This window comes from Hylobates moloch, unplaced genomic scaffold, assembly GCF_009828535.3.
Source record: "Hylobates moloch isolate HMO894 unplaced genomic scaffold, HMol_V3 SCAFFOLD_11, whole genome shotgun sequence".
Taxonomy (NCBI): domain Eukaryota; kingdom Metazoa; phylum Chordata; class Mammalia; order Primates; family Hylobatidae; genus Hylobates; species Hylobates moloch.
The window spans coordinates 51,455,274-51,479,304 of record NW_026652286.1 but is presented as its reverse complement, the minus strand read 5'-3'; the positions used below and the strand labels follow the sequence as shown (position 1 = coordinate 51,479,304).

The 24,031-nt window shown below is 42.6% G+C and overlaps 2 long non-coding RNA genes across 2 annotated transcripts in view; one reads left to right on the top strand and one right to left on the bottom strand.

Annotated features, from left to right (window-relative positions):
- The window catches only part of LOC131384588 (uncharacterized), a 224,828-nt gene that overhangs the window by 72,954 nt on the left and 127,843 nt on the right, over positions 1-24,031 (top strand). The window lies entirely within an intron of this gene.
- Positions 6,508-22,857, bottom strand: LOC131384587 (uncharacterized). The gene is made up of 5 exons (XR_009215591.1): positions 22,798-22,857; positions 15,079-15,190; positions 13,650-13,748; positions 7,072-7,180; positions 6,508-6,521 (listed from the first exon to the last, which is right to left on the bottom strand). It is a non-coding gene; the product is annotated as an uncharacterized LOC131384587 (long non-coding RNA).

Sequence of the window (24,031 nt, the reverse complement as noted above, 5' to 3'; positions counted from 1 at the left end):
TCCATTTCTTTGAACCCTATCACTGGTCCTTGGGAAGGGTAAATGCAAAAGAAAAAAAAAGTGAAAGCAGTGTTAATCATGCTGAAATGTAATGCGCCCCTCTGAACCTTGGAAGATGAGAAATTATACATGCTGATTTCATCCGCTACTTAACTCAGGGGGTGACAGGCTGCAATTGAAGAGGCTTTGGCAGGTTAAGTGCTGCAAACCCTTGCCCAGGCTCTTAAGCATCTCTCGGAAACCTCTGAGACCGGTTGGTAATTTGATGGTGTCATTGGAGCTGGCCTTGCCAGCTGCAGGGACAGTTCCCAGTTAAAAAAACATGATTTCATTCTCAGCTAGGATGTGGTCTGTTCTTTTGTTGTCTGGGGACCGGAGACTGTTAAGGGAAAAGAGAGTGGGGAGGAGATTCTGCAAAGAAATAAAAGCAGACAAGAATGGGCTTGTGTACACTGCAACCACCAAAGCCCCCTCGACAAAGCTTCGTCATTACTGGAATCAGGAAAGAAAAGAGGGAGAAAACTAACATTTATTTGACATTTACTGCGTACCAAGTACCTGTCGTTCCTGAACGTATTGACTCCACACGTCTCCGTGAGACAGCTGTTGTTATGTGGAGAAATTAGGCTAATTAATTTGCCCAATACGATGATGACAACAATGATGATGATGGTGATAAAAGCTTATATTTATATGGCAGAGACTATTATAAGCTCCTTATCTGCATTATTTACTCCACACAATAACCCTGTGGGTTAGGTGCTGTTATGATCCACATTCTTCAGATGAGGAAAATCAGGCCTAGAAAGATAAAATAACTTGCCCCTTAGCTGGTAAATGGCAGGACTGGGGTTCAAATGTAGGCAGATTGCCTGCAGAACCTGTGCTTTTAACCACTAGGATGGAAGTTGGAAAGCAAGACTGACATAGTCTAAACATCCTTGCCTTTCAGCCACACCTGGCTGTCCCGTCTCATACTGATATAAATAATGTTACAGGTGAGCATGTATGGAATGTTGGCCAAGGGTGGCCTCTGTACTTGGTTGACATTACTGCGTATTTAATTCTCACTGTCTCTGTCGAGGTTGGTGGACACTGAGGCTCAGAGAGGTCAATTGATCTGTTCAGGATCACAAATGCTAACTGTGGCTCTGGGCCACTTTTTAAGCTACCTGGTTTCACTTGCTGGCTTATTTCATTAAACATATAAAATAACTCCTGGAGGCTTGGTCTGTTGAATGAGCAGAAACTGAGTGGCTGCTCTTGGCTTCTCTGTGGTGGGAGACCAACCAGCACAGTGATGAGACCGATCCAGTCCTGCCCTGGAGGAGTCCCTAGTCTTGGGGTGGGACTCTGGCGTTGGTGCCTTCCTGTCCCCTATCCCCAAGGGCCACAGTGAACTCACATGGTAGGACTTTGCCTCTTTCAACCCCATGCTGGTTTCCTTTTGACTAAAGAAACAGCAGCCTCCACTTGCTTTAGTCAGATTTAGATGTAGCAAGTGACTATCACTTATTATTCCTATTAATCTGACACAAAGGAGGCTTGAAACTCTTGATCCTGAGAAATAAAAGACCCCGCCGCCCTGCCAAAGGAAAGATCAGTAACTTTGCAAATTGTTGCTTTTTGAAGGCTTCAAGGAAGAAGTTGTGTTTTTTGGTCAAAGCAGGCCATTTGAATGTCGCATTTGTTCTGTCTCTCTTCTTTTTCTTTTCTTCCAATAATCTGGGTCAAAATGATGATAAAACTGCTCTATTTTTAGGTAGTTTCAGCAGGTTGTTGACACATTGGATTAGCATAAGTCAGTTATTTCTGAAGCTCCTTCATATTGCCAAGACAACTATAAGCAAGTAAATAATTGTATATTTTTTCCTTTCACAAGTAGCTATGGACAAAATGATGGCAATTCTTTCATTGTACCTAATCAATAACATATGTGTATCAGAGAAGCTGTGATATATATTAACTCTTGGCAGAAGGAATAGGAATTTAAAGGAATCATTTTCATAGACTCTCCTGGAGAGGGAAAAGAAGAGGGAGAGGAAGGGGAGGGACAGAGGAAGACAGAGAAATAAAAATAATCTTTCTGGCTGACTCACAGGTGGTAGCTTCTTGTAAAGGAATCCTCCAATGAGAGTATCAGGTATTCTAGCAGCCATGTATATAAGGTCAGAAGGTAAGAAAGAGAAAACAGCATGTATTGAGTAGGTTTACCTTTGTAGGTGTTCACCCATAGATTCACTTCATCTTCTCAATTTTGCCATGTGAATTAGCCCTTAGTTTCCCCATTTTACAGATAAGGAAATGGAGCCAAAGGCCCAAGAAAAGTCTTGTCAAAAGTGATCCAGCCAATTTGTATAAGAATGAGGATGTGAATCCAGGTTCGAATAATTCCAGTTTAGTGTTCACCTTTTGTAGCACATTTTTGCCCAAGATATGTAAATGATACCTATTGTATTATTATATTCTGATCCAAGTAGGAAGAAAATATTGATAAGTCTCAAATGAGAGCTGTGAATGGGTGACTAGGCTTTCACTGATATATAGCCTTCTGGCAGAGCTACAAAATGAATGATAGGAACTTTTCTATAATGACTTGTATCAGTCATTCATTCATTGATTCACCCACTGTTTATTGTGATGTGATTTCTCCTGTATTTAGATCTATTTTAACTTCTGGCTACCTTACTGGGCCTAGAAACACAAGAAGGAATATACTACCTTCCCAGGCCTCAAGGAGCTTACAATGAATGTGGGGGAGACAGGGAAGTTGACTGCCAGGCACCGTACAGTGGAGCAGCACCAGGGAATTAACACCTAACGTTAGTGCCCAAAGAAAAAATTACCTATGGGTTACATTACCTTTGGAACTCCATGAATTGCCCCTGAAGCAGAGAGAAGATCACACCATGAGAGGAGCACCCAGTCCCCATCATACTTCCTCAGGACATCCCCTAATCCACAGCCTGTGTACTGGCTGCAGGGGCTAGTAGGCCCTTAAACCTGTGAATCACTCTGTCTGCCACCTCCTACAAACTGTATAGTAGCAGTTGCATAAGGAACACTCACCTATGAAGCACATTTCCCTTGCAGCTTGGCAAATGCCATGGTAAAGTTTATTCCAAGGGCCTTTAGGAGCCCAGCTAGCCTGGGTCTTCCTCAAGAAGGTGACACAAAGAGAGCATTCCTGAGAAGGGTCTTGGAGAAGGACTGGAAGGCTCTCCACCTCCACTAATGCTTCCCTGAGTCATCGGTGGAAACCCTTTCACAGCATCAGAGCTGGGGATAAAACAGTTGTGGGGAGGTCTAGTGGAAATAATGCAACCTATAAAATGGCCACAGAGTGCCTGTTTTGCAGACTGTTTTAAGGATTAGACAGTCTAGTAATTTAAAGGATCTAGCATGAGAGCCACTAGCTTACTGTGGCTCTTGATCACGTGAAGCATGACCTTTGACCTAAGCATGGGCTGTCTTGCTTAGAGCCCATCAGTGTCTTCCTATCGATTTCAAAGTAAAGTTTAAAGTCCTTAACATTTTCAGACCTTATATGATCCAGCTGCTAATGCCTTACCCCACCACAGGTTTTTTCCACCCTTGCCTCTACCCGCACCGGGCATCTGCATGTTCCTCAATCATACTGGGTTTCTCCAATGTCACATCCTCCATGGACCCTCCCAGACCCCCTGAGATCTGGTGGAGCTGCCCTTGTCCTTGGGCTCAGCTCCTCCTGCTTCCCTCTGTGCCTGTTGCTGTCATGGTAGATCACTAACCTATGCAGTAATGAGATGCTCATGCCTGTCTCCCCACTGCAGTGTAAGCTCCAAAGGGCAGTAGCTGTGGCTGTCATGTTCATCATTGTGTCCTCAGCGCCTGGCCCAGAGCTTGGCAAAAAATGTTTATGGAATAGACAATGGGATTTAGAGAAGGCTGGTCAGAAGGCAGCAGGGGTCAGCCTCTTGTGGGTATTTGCCTTCTCTCTCTGGTAGGATTTTAACACCCAGGGACTTGGTTGTTTTAAAAATCTCTTGATTTCAGAACCTCCCAATTAAAAGAACCTGGAATCATTCATAATACAGTTGCCACTGGGAGCGTTAAGGCTGTCTGATTTTTTTAGGGGCTATGATGGGCCTAAGGAGGAGGAAGGGCCCATGGGCTGGGATTTTCCTTCATCAAAGACCAGCAAACTCTTTATTCTTTAGGAAGAGAGTTGTCACAACAAAGGGACACTTACCTAATGTGTAATGGGTATTTTGGGGTAGATATAGTGCTTATCCCAGCTCAAAGCCTCTTGGGGCTGCAATTTTTAGTGCCAGGAGTTGGAAAACAATTTTCTATTTATACTTTGCTAAATCCTTGTAATTACATATATTTTCCTGAAAGTCTGAGTGGCAATCCCATATTTATCCTCGCAATCAAAGCCATTGTGGATTATCAGGTAAATACCTCATTAGTAAGATTTTGAAACATGTCTCCCAACAGTTTCTGTTTTCTTCATAAAAACAACTGAATTTTAAAGAAAAAGCAATGTATCTGTTGTACTGTAAATTCCTCTAGCTAATTTTGATTATCTCTATCAAACGTACTTGAGAAAAGAGATTTACAAGGTGGTAAATTATGAAGACTGATATTTAAAGCAAATGTAGGACAATTAGTACAGTAGACAGGACCACTGACATGAGCGTTAGACTGGGCTGGGGTTAAACTGTCATGGTGGCATTTACAGATGTGTAACTTGGGGCCTCAGTGTGACAGAAGCCTTAGTTTTCTCGTTGTAAAATTGGGATGAAAATACTTCAGAGTTACTGGATTAAATTAGATAGTGCAGATGTCAAGTAACAGATGTTTAATAAGTGCTCATTATTTTTTGTTGTCATTGTTAAATAATATCATATAATATTTCATTGTCCACTAATAAATTGGCCTCATTCGGATTTTTACCATAGCTTTCCCATACCTGCGGGGATTTTAGGTAGAGCTACGTGAATTTTGGAGCCACCTCCTGATGGAGATATCTGGGGGTTTTGGGGAAAGGGAATCAGACTTGGGCAGAGAAAAAAATAGTAAGATTATGAGGGAGCAAGAGGAGAGAGAGACTACGAGGAACCCTCTCTCCCAGGTCTTGTCATCCGTGGCAGGCCCATTGGGCAGGTGGGTGCTGAGATTTAAGGAAGGTGTGTGTGTCTGTCGTATTCACTGCTTCCTCTCCAGTGCCCATCAGGTACAGGCTCTGGCTCATGCAGTTACGGAGCATGTGTGTGTTTAATGAATAGTTTCCATGACAGAGCTAAGATTACTCATCTTTTCTTTTCATAGACAGTATCTCCTCAATGATATAACTTAGGTAAAATAAGGGTCACCCAAAGCATTTTTCCATCTCAATCAGCAAAGTAACTATTCATCTCTGGGAATATGATGGCATTCAGAAGGTGAGAGTCAACAGCTCCAAGTTAAAACATCAAAGTAATTGAACATTAAGTTGAAGGACCAGACCCAGAAAAAATTCTTTCAGCTTATGCGTCACTTGCCACCAAGCCAACAAAGTCATGGTCATTTCACTGAAAAAATAAAGGAAGGAAATCCTAAAGTGCTTCTAAGTAGCAAAGATTGGTGTATGAGATGAAATGTATAGGACATACTACATAAAAATTAGATGGATAAAATAGCTTTTTTCCTAAGTATGTGTAATCTATTATTTTTAGTATCATTTAGTAAAACAACATGAAGAAATTTTATTAGTTTATTCATAACTTTGGTCCCCCAGCTCTATCTTTTCCAAAAGAATTATTATGATAATATCATATGAAATCTGCGATGGCCAGACTCTGTGCTGGACACTTTACACCCATTGTCTCATGTAACCCTCACATTGCCTCTGGGAGATAAGTGTTTGATCCCCATTTATCAGATGAGGAAACATGAGTTTCAGAGACAGTGGATAGTCACAAACAGACTGCACCAATACCACACAATTGGGAAGTGGCACAGCCACAAGTCAAACTCAGGTTAGTCAAATTCCATAGTTATTACATCGCAGGTTATCTTCTGATAATGTATTACCTTCCCCAGTTCCACATTTTTTTGCCTTCCGATTGGGAGGAAGCCTCACAAGGATGAGTTCTAAACTTAAATGCCTGTAGGAGTTGGGCAGGTAGAGCAAGTGGGCTGGATGGGAATGGAGAACACACAGCAATTGCCCTAAAGGGGGCAGCTGCCACTGAACTGCAGCACCTTGTGGTCAAAAAGGAAGGCAAGTGTTTTGTCATTACATCTGTTATTGTTCCAAGAGAAACTAGAAATCCATATTTTTAATGTAAAGTTTTATTATTTTAATATATTTTCAGTTAATTTAATTAAAAGAAAAAAGCAACTGTACTAGCCAACAAAACATATCAGGAGTTGGGTGGAGTCAGTGTCCAATGATCTGCTTGTCATCCACGTCAGACTAATCACCAGTCAGGCAATGTACTTGTTCCAACAGTATTGCCACTGCTGACATCTTAGAGTTCTCTCCCAGGAATATTCTTTGGAACAAGAAGGTGGGCCACACCAGAAAATCAGTCTAATAATAATGGTTAAATCTCATTGACTGCTACGTATTTGTAGGCATTTTGTCTATGTTATTTCATTTAATCCTCCAACACTCCCATGGTATACTATCATGCTTCTCTTACTAGTGAAAGAACAGGTTCAGAGAGGTTGAGAGACTTACCCAGGGTCACAGAGCTACAAAATAGCAGAGTAGGACTTGAACCTAGGTCTGCCTGGCTTCTAAATCTGTGCTCTTAACCTCTGCACTGTACTGTCTCCCACAGGCTGTATAAATACTGACGAGCTGCCCCAGGCATTGCTTTGTTCAGTTCCCATTGTTCCCCAGGATTGGATGTCAGAGAGTGTGGGAACTTGTTCTGGAAATGAACACCTTGCCTGGAAAAGCGTCAGTCTTCCAAGTAAAGTGCTCTGTGCATCATGAAACCTTCAATTTAGCCCCATTATATTTTAGGTCCATGAGGGATAGATTGCAGTTCCTGCCTTCCCGCTGATTAGAGCATCCTATTTACGTGTATACGGTACCTATTAGATGGTGCATTTTGCAGAATTAGCTCCCTGATGAACAGGTATTATTTCCCCCTCTGCTGACATGCAGCAGCTGTCTGCACTCATTGTGTTCAAGCCTCTGCACCTGAAATTGGGAAGGGAGGTGAAATGGTGCAAAACTCAGCAGTTACACATCTTACCTTCAAGCTTAAAGATGTGTAAGACCAGGTTCTACTGATTGTATCTCTTTTGCTACTCATATGAACTTGGACAAGCCATTTAATCAGTCTTGGTCTCAGTTTCTTCATCTCTCAATTGGAACAACCCTTTTTCCTAACTGGATGCAAGAATCTCATCCAGAAGGCCTCCCGAGATACATATGATATTGCTCCAGCATCTGATACTTGTCACAAATATGTACTCTGTTGAGGCACACAGGGCCTAGTTTTTAGACTGGACTTGTAAGTAAACATTTGTTACTTGCATTTCTATGGTACAGGTTTTATTCTTCTAGGTGACTAACCAATTGTCCTGACACCATTTACTGAATAGTCTATCCTTTCCTTCTGTTGATTTGACTGCCACTTCCAGCACATATGAAATCCCATAGATACATAGTCTCTGTATTTTTTTTTCCTGTTGCGATATTTATTTTCCCATCTATATCACACTGTTTAAGTAACATAGCTTGCTATCTGGAAAAGCAACTGTCCTTTCTTTCTTCTTCTTTTCAAAGTAGTCTATTTGTGCCAGTCAGGGTCTCTGCAGGAAATAGCACCCTCAAAAGGGGTGACTGAAGAGTTTAATGAATGGACTATTTACAAAGGTGTGGGTAAGGACAGGGACTCAAGAAGCAGTGCTGAAGCCCCCAGAGACTAGCAACACTGGGAGTTGTGACAAAACTAAGTCTAAGGGGTGAAGAGAAGATACACGTATTAGAACCCAGGAAAACTTGCTTGATGGATGGGGATTCATTGAAGGGTTTGGAGCTGATGATGAATTTAGTTCATACTTAAAAAATAATACTCTGACATTGTGGTAGGGACATGAACTAGTCCAGCAGAGAACTGTATTTGAGGCTGGTAAGAATGAACACTCTAAAATCATGAATCTGACACAAGTTACATTTACTGCAATAAGCACAAAGGATCCCTTTCCAGCTAAGGACACCAGAGGTCGGGGGATGATCCCTGAGTTCAGCCTCTCAAACTTCCCCAATTTCTGCAAAGGGGTGGCACTGATACTATGCCTGCTGGATCTCATACCTTCACCCATATCATTCCAAAAGTCTAGCATAATCCTCTTAAATATCATCTGGACCTGATATCTGGGTTCTAAGGCCAACACTACCAGCATCATCTCGCTACATTGTCACAGGTTGCGTGATAATTGCTAGGCATCAGACATGGACAGTCACATGGAGCTCTGTAATGCAACCAGTCTGTAATAATGCACATTTGGTCTGCTGTATCACGGGCTTAGGGCATTTTGGGCAGGGCAGGAAGAGATCATTCAGAGACAGTTTTTAGTACATTCTGAGACATGATGGGTTGATATTTCTACAACACGTTTGCATTGTAGTCGTGGATTAAATTTAAGAAATTCCCCTCTTCACTTTAAGGTGATCGCTCAATATATAACAAGAAGGTCTTATTTATAGCCTGCTCATCCATAGAGTTACCCTTAAATAAAGTCTCAAGAGAATTGGGAATTCACATGGCTAAAAATCTGACAGTCTATTAAAATACCAAACGAGGCATTTAACTCCATCATTGTCACTGGGATATGCTTTTGTAGTTGAAGTGATATCTCCTGGCACAAATGACAATTTTCAGCCTGATTTTATATCCTTGATTTCGAAGGAAGGAATATGGTTGGTGCAGCACCGTCTTGCATGCTTCTTGGTCATACCATTGATGACAAGCTTGATCAAAGATAAATTCCTACTCCAACTGAGGAGGGCGAGGTTCCCTATGTGAACAGAATCAACACGCTGATCCTGAGTGGGAAGAAAGGACATGTGCCTTTCTATTTCATTCATATATTCTTTCTTTCTGCCCGATCACATACATTATTAGGATTTTAGGGAAAACATTCTGAAACTTATGAATTGTACAAGAAATTTTTGAAATCAGTTTAACAAGCATTTGTTGTATGCCCAGCCCAGTATGAGAAACTGGGATTTGGAAATGAGAATATGTAACTCTTGCTCATAGAGTTAATGGAGAAGTCAGACACATAAATGAACTATAATAAAGCAGAATAAATATTATCCAACTGCACAAAGTACCATAGGGACCCACTGAAGAAGAGGCTGTGGCTCTGTAATGAATAGAGGAGGGATGTTCTTTGTGTTTGAAGAGACTTTGATGCTGATGATAACTTTTATCTAAGTAAGGATACAGTTAGAGGTTATCAACTGTACATGCTATGTGTACAGTTTGTGTCCTGCTTTCCCCACATGGTGACATAAGCATTTTTCATCAGGCCCATGAATGATTGACAGAGCTTCCTGCCTCTGCTTCGGGTCCTGAGTGTCCCTGTCTAGCCCAGAGTTCCCTGGAGATACCACCTCATAAGTTGCCTGATAATCATGGCTTTCCAGGCCTCTGATCAACAAGATGTAACTTTTAAAAGTTTTTTAAAAGTCTGATCTGCAGTTTTCCTTCTCTCTAGGTAACTGCCCTGCTTTTCTCTACCCATTGCCCCTATTCTCACCCTCCCCCCTTCGACCTCAGCACTTCCCAGCAGACTTGTCCTATTAATTTTTATGAGACTTTTATGCTTTTGTTTTGTTTTACTTTTATTATGAAAATTTCAAGCTTATGCAAAACTAGAAGCGAATATAATAACCTCCTCATGTATTCACCACCCAGCTTCGACAATGGTCAATATCTGGTCATTGGATTATTTTGAGTCAAATTCCGAGACATCCTATTATTTCATCTGTAAATACTTTAGTGTGTATCTCAAAAAAATTAAAGATTTCCCCACCTTTAAAAAAAAAAGCAAAATCTGGATGATGTGTAAGAATTCCTTAATAGCATCAGTTATCTAATTGCTGTTCATATTATCCTGTAGAGTTTTACAACCAGTTATGTTTAATACTAGATTTATTCTTTTTTTAGTGCCTTAGTCTATCACCCAGGCTGGAGTGCAGTGGTGCAATCATAGCTTACTGCAACCTCGACTTCCTAAGTTCAAAGAATCCTCCTGCCTCAGCCTCCCAAGTAGCTAGGAATACAGGTATGCACCACCATGCACAGCTAATTTATTTTTTCTTTGTACAGTTGGGGTCTTGCTATGTTGCCCAGACTGGTCTTGAACTATTGGCCTCAAGTGATCCTTCCACTCAGCCTCCCAAAGTGCTGAGATTACAGGCATGAGCCACCATGCCTGGCCATAGATTTATTCTTATGCCAAAAAAAAAATATGTCTTTTTACTTTAAAAAAGTTTGCAAAAATATAATAAAAAATAAAGGTGTTTTTCGTTTTTACTACACTATCATCAGTATCTAGCTTGGTGCCTGGCCCATAGTGGTTGTTCAGTTAGTATTTATTGAATGAATGGTGGGAAGGAGGGAGAGAGGAAGCTAAGAAGTTAGGAAGTTAGAGGTCAGGAAGGAGAGGAGAGGAGAGGAGAGGAGGGGAGGGGAGGAGAGGAAAGGAAAGGAGAGGAGGGAAGGAGGGAGAGAGGGAGGGAGAGAGGGAAGGAGAAGGGAAGAAAGAAGGAAGGCAGGCAGGAGGGAAGGCAGGCAGGCAGGCAGGCAGGAAGGGAGAAAGGGAAGGAGGGAAGGAACGCTTAGCCTCACTACCCACATTAGTTTTTTGAATGCAGCTTCTTACAAAGGCATAATTTGGTACTCTGTGATCACGGTATGTGTACAGTTTGTGTCCTGCTTTCCCCACATGGTGACATAAGCATTTTTCATCAGGCCCGTGAATGACTGACAGAGCTTCCTCCCTCTGCTTCGGGTCCTGAGCATCCCTGTCTGGCCCAGAGCTCTCTGAGGATACCACCTCATAAGCTGCCTGATAATCATGGCTTTCCAGGCTTCTGATCAACAAGATGTAATATTGGCATTTACTCAGCTGGCACTGTGCTAAAGGTCATTTTAGTAATATTTATCATTTAATTTCCTGAAATTGTCAATCCTATGTTTGGGGAAGGGGGCAGCTTACTAAGTGGATGAAGAGCTAATAATTCTAAGGCACCTGGGAGGATTCCTTATCTAGCAGGACTGCTGTGATGATAGCCCTGATTTTACCAGAGCCCAGAAGCCTTTAGGAGGGGAGTGCTGTAAAGGAGTGATATTTTGGGGGGTAGCCCTAGAGCATGGTAAATAAATCTCAGGGCATGGTAATTACGATGTTAATATTTCAAAGTGGAAACATTTCCATTCCATTTAATCTATTTCCATCTCTCAGTTAGCCTAATGTGTAGTTATACACTTGAGCTGTTTTCATGTTCCAGGAATTGAGTGTTCTTGTGGTATGTTTTACAGTCCTTATTTACCTATAAACATATGCCACACTTGGACAGTTGTTGCTACAACCGGGCAAGATAATTTAGGGCTTATCAACCAAAGGCATACATTTAACCAAAAAAGAAATTGTCATCAATTATATTTGTTTCCCCTATCTTTATTTTGGAAGGATGGAAGAAGTTGGTGAATAGTGATTGTTCTTGAAATGATTTAGAACCTGCTGTACTATGGGCAATACTGTCTCCCAATATGACTTGCCTGTTTAAAATTTGGCCTTTAACATGCTTTGAGAACTGCAAAGTCAATGGGTTATGATCAGGTTGGGGTACCACCATGTTCAAGAGAAGGAATTTTCACAAAGTCCATTTGCAAAACCCCACATCATCATAGTTGGATTGAGGCAGAATGCTAGGTGGGAGTGGACAACACACCCAGGTGAATTCAGAATGGCTCAAGCGATTCCCTAGAAAACTGGATAGGGATTGTCCCCAGGTTAGGTTTTACAAACAGAATGCTCTCACAGCAAGTCAGGCTGATGTCAGAGTTGGCTATGAAAGTGGCCTCAGGACAGAAGGAGAAATACTCTGAACCAAATCTGCAACACAGTCATCTTTGGGGACAACCTAAAAGAATGTGTAGCATTGGAGATCATGCCATTGCTTTGGAAACTTCCAGGTAAGACTCCAGTCCTCAGACAAGGCATGTGCCAGTTACTGCCCTGTTTAGTGGACCATTTAAAAGGAGGCTGCCCACAGTCACTCGATGAAGCATCTCCCACCATGTGGAATGTGGCACCAACACCTCATTTGCTCTGTCTCCCAGCCTTTTGTTGGGGGCACAGTGAAAGAAGAGAAGAGGGCCTCTGGCCTGGGGCAGATTTTTCTTGTTGGTAAAATTAAGATAACACCTTCCCACCCAATTCCCTTCAGCAGCATACTGAGGTCTGAGAAGTAGATTCTCTTACTAGAATATGGTAGGCATCAAAAAAAGGAAATCTCTCATATTATAATATTCATTACGGATATATAGTGTGGAAATGATTGCTGAGAGCAAGCACCAGATCAAAGACAAAGGACCAAAAAATGGCATTATTCTATTAGATATAAAAATGAATAGGAATCATTCTTCTGCAGATTTTTTTTTTTACCCAATACAGTAACACTTCCATCATTTAGGACTTATAATAGTGATGATGATGATAATGACCTTGACTCATTTGTGAACACCACTTTTTACAAAGCCCTTTCATTATCTATTATCTTTCTTGATCCTCTGAATGACCCCACTAGATAGATATTACAGGGCTAATTATTTCCATGTGATAAAGGAGAAACTGTAAGCCCAGAGGGCTTCTGTGGCTTAACCAGGGTCAAATGGAGAATAGAGTCAAACTAGAAGGCTGAACAATTCCAGAAGTGGTCTTTCTCCTAAACTGTGCCATAACCTAGCCCCACGCTGTGGTAGTAGCGGTGATGACGCTACACCAGGCACTGGGACAAACATTTCACATGAATGTGCCTGTTTGATCCTTACAGCCAGCCAGGAGGCAGATTCAGTTAGTATCCCTTTTTAGTAGATGAGGAACTTGAGGGAGGAAAAGGTCGTCACTTGCCTAAGGCTACCCAACTAGCTGGGGGGACTTGATCCAGGGCTCCCCTCTTAACCACTACCCCACACTCTTGCAGAAGAGGTTTAAATATAGAAGGGAGAGAAGTTCTAGGTCCTCTCCTTGGATTCATGTCCAGATGCAAGGCAGGGATCTGCTGATGGGCACGTACACCTCGCATTCATCTTGCCCAGGTGATGGTCATCATCCTGACCACTGATAAGATCCACCACTGGGTGGCTCACAGTGCTACTGCCTGGGGTGACTCTGGGCCCTCGAGGCTGCAGACCTAGGTAATATGAAAGAAGTTCTGCCTTGGGCCCCTCAAACCCCTGGGATAGGAAATGTGCTCCCATAAGAAGATCAGAGTAATTTTCATTTCTAATATCTTGACAAATATATCTATTGCATAAATTTGTTCCACTGAGGTTCCGTAATTTGTCACTGTGGTCTCATATGTCAGTGTGAGCTGCAGCTCTGTTATAGCCAGCTAGCTATATGACTTTGGCTGAGGTACTTACTTTTCTAGTCTCAGTTTTCCTCTTCTGTAAAATAGGAGGCTGTGACATGCGTCTCACCATCCTCACATGATTTTGCTGCAGAGTGTGAACAAAGGTTCTCTGAAAAGAAATTTGGGGGAAATAGATTTTATTCCAGTGAACAGTTTGTATAATGGGAAGACATGGCCTTTGGTGTAAACAGCAGAAGGTGTGTTCCAGAGAACAGAGAGGGTTCAAGTGTTTTTTTTGTTTGTTTGTTAGTTTGTTTGTTTGTTTGTTTGGAGATGGAGTCTCGCTCTGTCACCCAGGCTGGAGTGTAGTGGCGTGATCTCGGTTCACTGCAAACTCCACCTCCCAGGTTCAAGCAATTCTCTTGCCTCAGCCTTCCAAGTAGCTGGGATTACAAGTGCCCACCACCATGGCTGGCTAATTTTTGTATTTTTAGTAGAGACGAGGTTTTACCATGTTGGCCAGGCTGGTCTCGAACTCCTGACCTCAGGTGATCTGCCTGCCTCGGCCTCCCAAAGTGCTGGGATTGCAGGTGTGAGTCACCATGCCCAGCTGAGGGTTCAAGTTTTATGGCAAAAGTTCTCACCTAAGTTCGTAATCAAGTCTGTTCATGCAAATGAAGGATTCAAACTTGCTGAGTTTTGATTGGTCAACATGGCTGAGCCCTGATTGGTAAAGGCAGGTGAGCTCTGGTTGTTTCAGGTGAGCTCTGAAATTCTCAAAGTTAAAAAGGTTTGTTTTTGGTTTTTAGGGAACTCTTGTCAGCAAATGGCTTCTTGGCTCTATTTTAAATGTAGACCCAGTTAGCCACTAGGGATCCATCTTGAAGGATTAGCTCTTTCAGGTTCACATTTGCTCACAACATCAAATGAAATCATACATATGGAAATTCTTCATAACCTACCAACACACTGCACACATAGAATATTATTTTATTCATGCCAGCTTATCTTTAGGACAGACTTAAACCTTTTAGACTTCAAATTCTTTTTTTGTTTGTTATTGTTTTGGGGCTTCTTTGCATATGACGTAGGGAGAATTATCACATATCTGTGCAACTTTAATTTTTCAGCAACACATAATCAGAAAAGGGATGGATTGAGGGTCTTTGTTTTATCCTCCGAAGCTACTGTATTTCAGACCTCTTTGGTACAAAGGAACACTTAAGTATTTGGAGGCAGGCTTGATGGGTCACCGCTGAGTCTTTCTTTTCTAAGTAAAAATCACCAGCTCCTTCAACCACATTACTTATTTTAAGGTAGAGAAAAATATAAATTTAAGTTTTGAAGCAAACAGACCTGTGCTTGCATTCCTAGGCTTTTTGTATATTTGTGTGACCTCTTTGAGCCTTGACATTCCTTCTCCCTTGTTAAATGGCACCAAGTCCTTATAAGAATCAAAGAAATGAAATAAAATGAACTTGCAATAGAGTGCCACTCACCAAATGTTCATTTCCCTTGACTTCCTTCAGCTTCCCTGTAATGCATTAATCAGGACACTGGATAGGGTTCATCAGCCAGCTCTGCCTTCCCCGAAGATCTCCGTGTCCTGTCCTGGAAACAACGTCTACTTAAAATAACGTTTATAATACAAGGATGCCATTCAGTGAGGGCTTACTATGTGCCAGGCAGAGTGTTAAGTACTTTTATGTAGCTTTCACTTTTTAACTTTATTCTCTATCTGGGCAATGTTATAAACTCACTATGTAAGTGGAAAAACCAAGGTCACAACAAAAATAAACAACAGGCCTGCATTTAGCCTCTGCAGATGAAAAGTGATGAGTCTATGTTTTGTCCCAAAGATTGGCAAAATTCTTCTGTAAGACTCACAAAGTAAATATTTTGGGTTTTGCAGGTCATGTAGATTTTGTCACAACTACTCAACTCTGCCTTATAGTGAAAAGCAGCCATAGAGGCTATGCAAACAAATGGATGTGGCCGTGTACCAATAAAACTACATAAATAAACAAAACCTGGCCAACTGGATTTGGCCTGCACGCTTGAGTTTGCTGACCCCGATGGTAAACCCTCTTTTTTTTTTTTTCCTCATTGTTCTTCTATTTTCATCGCATATCTCTGGCTGCTTGATCATGAGTATATCCTTTGTAGCCTTTCTTGGCAGTGGATACATAAGCTATAAGCTATTTTTACAGCTTTTCTGATTTGCTTGATTGATTATAAGTGTTTTTCATGTACCAAACGTCACGTCAGACTCATTTATAAACCATGATGCATTAGAGATTGTCGCACTTCCAGGATGGCATGTTTGTGGAGTGACAGATGAGGCTTAGGAAATCTAAGCAATTCAGAGTCTGGCTTGTCAGGTTCAAGGCGAAAACTATTTTTTCCCCCAAAAACCACGTTAAAAGACAGTCCAGAAATGAGATTGCTTAGGTCAGAAAGCCTTCCTGGACTTGACCATCAGGATATAGATTCTCCCTTTCTACAAATTATCAACCAGAAGCTGGGCTTTCTCTGTAAGATCTGTTTTATCAGATAGATTTGAAGGGAAGGAAATCCCCCCAAAGAAAACAAATACAGTCTCAACTCAACTAACACATAAGGTCATGGAATGTTAATGCTGATCTGGTCCAGGAGGCAGACGTATGGCCATCTTCCTCCAGCCCTCAGCAAGTATTTCTCATTGGTGCCTCGTGCTGGTTAAGGTTTGTTTTCCTGCCCCATAAGGTAAAAGTATTTAGGGCCTAAAGAGCCCTACATCCTTTCCCCCTGCCTGTCCCCATACCTGGGAGACAGCTTTATCCCAACATTTAACAAGTGATCTTGTTCATAAATTGCCAGACTTGCCAATGAGGGTATCCATCTGCCTGTGTCTGTCTGTCATTTTTCTGTCCCTGCCTCTTTCTCCGGCTCACCTCTCTATCCCTCACACTGCCCTTTTATTTTCTACTTCTTAAGAAAGAACTTGGGCCTGGTGCACAGAAAGTCCTCAAAAACCATAATTTGTTGCGTCTCTTTTTGTGTCTCCCATCTGTCTGCCTATTTGTCTCCTGCTCCCTTCCTCCCTTCTTCTCTGTCTCCTTTTTCTTTTCTTTGGAATAAATGCACGGAGGCCAGGGAGGAGGCTGCTGTGGGACCCCACAGCTGGCCAGCAGAGAGACCAAGAGGCAGAATTTTCCCCTTGCCTCTCTGGCCTGCCCAGGCCTTTCTGTTGGGAATGTCCCACTCCTAATCTTCCATGGGGGTCATGCACATCCTTCTATCAGCAACTTGCACAAATCAATTTGCTGCAGGCAGTCATGCTCTGTGGCTCTCTCTGTTCCCACGATGTCACCCAGGCAGTGGTGTGAGGAGCCCATTTGGAAGGAGCAGGTCTATTGGGTGGGGGCTGGGCATGATTGGGGCAGCAGAGGGGAGGTCATTCTTGGTTCCATGGGAGCCCAAAGCCTCTGTGGCCCTAGAGGGTTGTGGTCTTACCCTTGCCTATGTGACTGGTGATTGTGTTTGGGTCAGGCATTCAGCTGAAACCAAGAGAGCTGGCTGGCAGTCAGGGTCACCCCTAACCATATGGCTCTCCTTCCTAGCCTTCAGTGCTCTCTGCTTCTTCCAGCCTTCTAATTCATCCTGGCAGCAGCAGGACAGGGAAAGGGTGAGACGTTGGCATGTTTTGGAGATATTCAGGAACAAGACTCCAGAATTCAGTGCCAGCCGAATTATTTTTTCTTAGGTATTTGCTATGCAGCACATATGTTTCCTGAATCTTTTATACATGTTGTCTCATTTCATTTTATGAAATAGGTATTATTATCTTGATTTTACAAATCAGAAAACTGATGTTTAGTTTGGATTTGAGGGGGTTGAGGAAATCAGGAACTAGAAGTGACTCCCAGTTTCATTTGTTTCCATGGCACCCAGCACGGGGCTCTTCACCTCCTTGGCTCCAATCTAGGCTTGTCGAACTATTGCACTGAGTCACAGGTGATTAGGTAGATGATCATGCCCTCAATAGAAGAAAGGAATGTCAGAGGAGAAACAAGTTTGGGATGGAGAAGATGATTAGTCTGGATGTTTATTCCACAGAGATAGATTTATGTATTTATTTATTTTTATTTTTTATTTGAGATGGAGTCTCGCTCTGTCACCCAGGCTGGAGTGCAGTGGCGCAATCTCGGCTCACTGCGAACTTCGCCTCCTGGGTTCAAGCAATCTTGTGCCTCAGCCTCCTGAGTAGCTGGGATTACAGATGCCTGCCAGTCACGCCTGGCTAATTTTTGTATTTTTAGTAGAGATGAGGTTTCACCATGTTGGCCAGGCTGGTCTTGAACTCCTGATCTCAAGTGATCTGCCCGCCTCAGCCTTCCAAAATTCTGGGATTACAGGTGTGAGCCAACGTGCCTGGCCTCAACAGAGATTTACTGAGCATCCCCTCTATGGCCGGCACTGTCCCAGGCAGTGGGATAGACACTAAACAAATCAGACAAAAGTCTGTGTCCTCGTGGAGCTTGCATTCTAGTAAGGGAAGGCAGACAGCAACACAATCAGTGAGTAGATAATACCATGTATGAGAAGGCAAGAGTGATAGGAAGAAAAACCAGGAAATAAGGAAGGTTGTGATGAGGAAGGCATGTCTATTGCAAATTAAAAGAGGGTAAGATTTGAACAAAGACTTAAAGGATATCTCCTTTCAGGGGGAAAACCTTAAAAATACCTGCGGGAAGAGCATTCCTGGCAGACAACAGCAAGTATACAGCCTTGAGGTAGGCCCATGACTGGTGCACAGGAAGAAAGCAAAAAGGAAGGAGAGTATGGCCGGAGCGGGCAAGCAAGGAGGCAAGTAGGAAGGCAGTGAGGTCTGAGGGGGGGTAGGGGAGGGGGGCAGGCCACATAGAATCTTGGAGGCCAGTGTGAGGATTTAGCTTTTACTCAGAGTGCATAGGGGGTAATTGGAGGGTTCTGAGCAGAAGAATGACATGATTGATACACTTTTTAAAAAATCACTCTGACTGCTGGGTTGAGAACACCCTGAAGGGCGTGGTAGTTGGGAGCAGGAACAGCATCAGAAATTAGAAGTTAGAAGACGGTGACAGGGCCAGGAGTGGTGACTCATGCCTGTAATTCCAGCACTTTGGGAAGCTGAGGACCACTCGAGGCCAGGAGTTCGAGACCAGCCTGGGTGACATAGTGAAACCCCCATCTCTACCAAGGAAAAAAAAAAAGAAAAAATTAGCCAGGTATGGTGGTGCACACCTGTAGTCTGAGCTACTCAAGAGGCTGAGATGGGAGGATCACTGAAGTCCAGATGTTCGAGGCTGCAGTGAGCTGTGATTGTGCCACTGCACTGTAGCCTAGGTGACAGGGTGAGACCCTGTCTCAGGAAAAAAAAAAAAAAACCAAGAAAGGAAAATAAAGAGGGCTGTGACAGTATTCTGGGCAAGAGGTGATGACAGCATGGACTAAGGTGTTAGCAGTAGAGGTGGCTGGAATTTGCGTATGAGGTGCCTGGGTGGGAAAGACAAAGGTGATCCCTAGCAGTGGTCAGTATGGAGTCGGCAGCTAATTCATGATTGTTGATTAAAAAGAAGAAAATCTGGGAGGTTGGAGAGCTTTTTCTTAGCGTGTACTAGAGACGTAGCCCCATTCTGAAGCCCCATTCTGAAGACTTGGGATTTCTAACAGGAGGCACAGTTATGTTTCGTGAACTTGTCTCATATTCCTCACTCGTCTGGAAGTTTCCTGAGGGCAGCGACTATGTCTGCTTTATCCCATTAGTCCCAGTGCCCAGCCCATGGGCCAGCACACAGTAAGCGATAGCAGGTGGGCAATGTGATAGAATGGGACACAAGAACTTGATCTCCACGCACACTCCTCGTCCTCCGGTCTGGCTTCCTGGATCCAGACATGAGACTTGGCGTTATCACAGGCTGGGATAGAGAGAATATGAATTCTCTTCTGGGCCCTACTATCTAACCGCTGTGTGAGTCTGGGCTGTGTTTCTATATCTGTAAAATGGGGTTTCAGATATTTATTCAGCAATATTAATAATCTCTGCCTGGATTGCATTCCAGAGAAAGCTTTCCTGGCCACTCAGAACAAGTCCCCTAACTCTCTTTCCCCTTTCCCTGCCTTATTTTTTCCACAGTACTTGCCAGTATCTGAAAACATTGTCTGTAGGTGTACATGTGTGTGTTGCGTTTATTGCCTGCTTGAGCATAAACCCCATAAAAGCAGAAGTTTTTTTCTGTCTTATTCACTGCTAAACCTCTGGCACCTGGAATGGTGTGTGCTACATAGAAAGTGCTAAATATGTATTTATGAACGAAGGAATGATTGATTGATTGATTGTGGAGACTCAACAATATGTAGAAATGTGCTTTGCAAACCACAAAGGGCAAAGCAAATGAAAGATGTTCAACTATTATTATAAATCTGCTGCACACTTTAGCATAGTTTTAACTCCTCCCACAGCATTTTCCAAGGAAACATCAGTGAATTTTTTTTCTCTATTTGGGTTTTCTTCAAAAAGAAGAATTCTGACAACCTAATTTAAGAGACTTCCTAGGTGTGGAATTCAGTGATGGATCCTCATCTCTTAGCAACCTCACATAGGAGCTGCTCACCAGGTAAAGGGGGTGACAATTTCAAGTGGGTGTGCTAAGTGTCAGGGATGAGACAGGTGATAGGAGGAAGGATGAGATCCTCCCCAGCCGGTGGAGGGGAACAAACCTAAAGCAGGAGTCGGGGACCCCGGTATCGTAGTCCTGGGCAAGCCATTCGCCTTTGAGCCTCCTTTCCTCCATACAGTGAAGAGGCTTGGCAAGATCCCTTCCAGCTCTAGCATTCTATGATTGACATTTCCAGTTAGGCACTTGGATAAAAACGATCATTTATTGGGCAAGTCCCTGTGTGAAGCACCTTATTTGTAATATTCCATCTAATCCTAATTTTAAATCTGTAAGATAGGACTATAATTATCCCCATTTTCTGGATGAGGAAACTGAGGCATAGAGAAGATAAGGTCACTGTTCACATGGGCTGCCATAACAAAATACCATAAATTGGGTGGCTTAAACAACAGACATTTATTTTTCATAGTTTTGGAGGTTGGAAGTCCAAGATCAAGATGCCAGCCAATTGGGTTCCCACTGAAGACCTTCTCCTCAGCTTGCAGATGGCCTTTCTGTCTTCCTCTTCTTATGAAACCACTGATACCATCATGAGTGCCTCACTCTCATGACCTAATCTAACCCTAATTACTTTCCAATAGCCTAGTGTCCAAATACCATCACAGTGGGGGTTAATTCAACAATGAATTTTGTGAAGATGCAATCATTCTGTCTATAACTATTGCATAGCTAGCAAGTGATAGAACCAAAACTTAACGGTGATCAGTAGCTGGAATTTTGACTCTGAGGCATCTTGTATGATCCCTCTCTTTTGATATGGGATACCAATGAAGGAGATTCTGCTGTGTTGGAAAAGTTCTTTAGGAGGCAACCGGTGTTTGCTATGAGTGCCACCTCCATGCAATTGGGCACCGTGGCAGTACTGCACACCACTGTATCCTCGGTGTAGCCTTATACTAGAACGTGAAAGATATTCAATCAGTGTCTGTTACATAAATGAACAAATGGCTCTGTTAAAAGACTAATGACTATGGTTGGGCACAAAAGGCTCAAAAAATGGTTTTGTCCAGGTATCCTGGGAAATGGGGCCCCTTGAGTCTTATCAAAAGAAGTGAGAGGATAGATATAATTAAACATCTGATTTATACTACATTACTCCAGCTGCATGGTCCTGTTTTTATAGACAGGGAAATGGAGGCTGAAGGAAGCATAGGTCCCTATGCTAAGGAGCAGAGAAGCAGCTTGGCGAAGGTCCCACAGATGTCTGGAGAGTGTGACCGTCTGAGGGACCCCACTGCAAACAGTGTAATACCAAAGTGCCAAGAGAATGAGGTCCTCTCTGGGGAGGCACTGAGCCCCCACCTTACACCTCCTCTAGTGGGGAAAGAACTCTGGCCCTAAAGTGAGTCGAGTGGGTCTCCGTCATCTTCGAGTTCATCATGGGGAAAATAAGTCAGCCAGCCTTATAGACTTGTCCTGAGGTCCATGGCCTATTAGGAATTCCTTGAATGGTTAAGAAAATGCAGAGGAAGCCATGAGGGTTTGGTATAAGGCGGCTCTAGAGTCTCCCTACAGAACCAGTGTAAAGGCACTGTGGTGGTGACCTAGTGAGGTATGGGGGTAAGAGGCTGAAGGACCTGTCTGGAAGCTTTATTTATGTAGCAGACACACTTTTGACGTGGCCTGCATGTTTGTTTGGTGGGAGCTGGCACTAGTGAAGTTTATGTGGAAGCTAAAACACCGATCTTCCCCAACCCTTTATAATGCCACCTTTGATTTTGGATGTGAAAGAACAGTTTCTAAGTAAGATGCATCCCTAGTGATGAGCAAATTGGTCTGAAAGGAGAGAGTGAAACCCAGGATAGAGCTTGGAGGGGACCTGTGTGGTAATGGAGGCTTCTGCAAAGGCGGTGGTTTGGTGGGAAAAGGAGAGAAACCCCGAACGATGAGATCAGGACCTAACAGAAAGCAGGGGTCACAGGGATCTTTTACATTTGTTCAACTAATACTGTATGGTTGCAAATCACTTTCAGATACTTCATTTTCTGAGCTCTTCACTTTGGCCTTGAGGCAGTTAGGGGAAAATGGTTTATGCCCATTTTACAGATGAGGAAAGTGTGATTGTCAGGGCTTAAGTGGCTTTCCCAAGAAAGTTACCAGGAGAAGGAAAGTGAAGTGGATTTTTAGAATTCCAGCTCCAGCTCTCCTTTGCTTCCCTATAATGAAAGCAGGTGACTGACACCAAGAACTTGGTTTTGGGAACAGGGACATGGTAGCTCTTTTTGCAGAGATGGCAATAACAGTAATAAATAGTAATTACTAATTACTAATAATAGAATAAACGTGTGTATGGGGTGGGAGGTGGGGGTTGAAACAGCAGTTTCAATGTGTGTTCAATAAACACGTTTATTACTATTCCTAAGGCTACCGCTGCTGCAGCTGAAAATGAGTGCCTACGGTGTGCCAGACAGCATGGTAAGCATCTGCCTGCATTAATTCTCAAACACCCCGAAGGCAGTTATTGTAATTCTCATTTTATAGATGAGGTAATCTAGGTGGAAAGGAGAAGAGACTTACCCAGACACTGAGGTACTATCCGGCTGACATCGAAGCTGTGTGGCTCAGACTCTTAGCACCTGAATCAACAAATGGCATTTGTATTCATCATGCTTAATGATCATCACCACGAGGAGGAGAGTCAAATGTTCTCTGGGGAATTACAGCTGCTGCATGCTGGAGTGAGCTAGAACGGACTTCAGAGGTTTATTGGGGGATGTCTCCTCTTCACCCCTCTTATGCTTTTCAGACTGAGATCAGGTCGTCAGGACTGAAGGGATAGTCTATTTTTCTGTCAACTCTATGGAGACATGTGATAATTACACATTTTTCTTTCTGAAGAAAGACCTGAGAATCTGTATTTCAATAAGTTTCCAAATAATGATGCTGATAGTTTGTGAACCACACTTTGAGTAGTAAGGGTCTCATCTCCAAGTTCCTCATAGCTCAAAAAACGTTCACTTGGAAGTCCTATTAAAATACATTCCCACCTGTGTGTGCTGGGTCCTCAAATGTGGCCATGTGATTGAAATTATTGGTAAGGTATAATAACAGATAATTTATTAAGCACCTACTATTTGCAAGGAACTTCTCAATAATGTATGAAGTAGCTTGTAGTTTTGTCTGTTTACAGATGGGGAAACTGAAGTTCAGAGAGATAAGCTTACCTGAACTCCTATAGCTAAATGGTGAAACTAGAATATGAACCCTAGTCTTTGCCCCTCTGAAGTGTGTGCTTCTTCCATAGATTCAAATTATGAATATAAACTACCCTATAATTGAGAGATTAAGCCTCTTGATACACTTGGCCATTATTTCTCTTGTTATAGAGATAACGTAGGTGAAATGTGTCTTGCAAATTGTCAGGACTTTGTTGATCTTAATTTTTGTTATTAATAATCAAATAACATGGAATTTAATGACACTAGTAGCATGGAAAAATGAGAGAGGGTAAGTGTGTAAATCAGTATTTAAGCAAAGCATAACATTTGTAATAATGCCACGTAAATACAGGAATAGGAAAACCCAAGAACAATGAATATCCATTGAGAAAAAGCCCATGGCATTAGAGAAGAATAAAACAAAAAAATCCACCCATGTTTCTTGGCTTTGCTCCCTCCCCTTTGGGTTCAGAAAATAGAATTGAGACAACACCAAAGCGGGTGGGTAAAGAGTTTGAACAATGAATACACATTACCAGCATCAGCTGGGTATCTTGTTAACATTAACCTGATGCATTGCAAGTGAGCTGCAG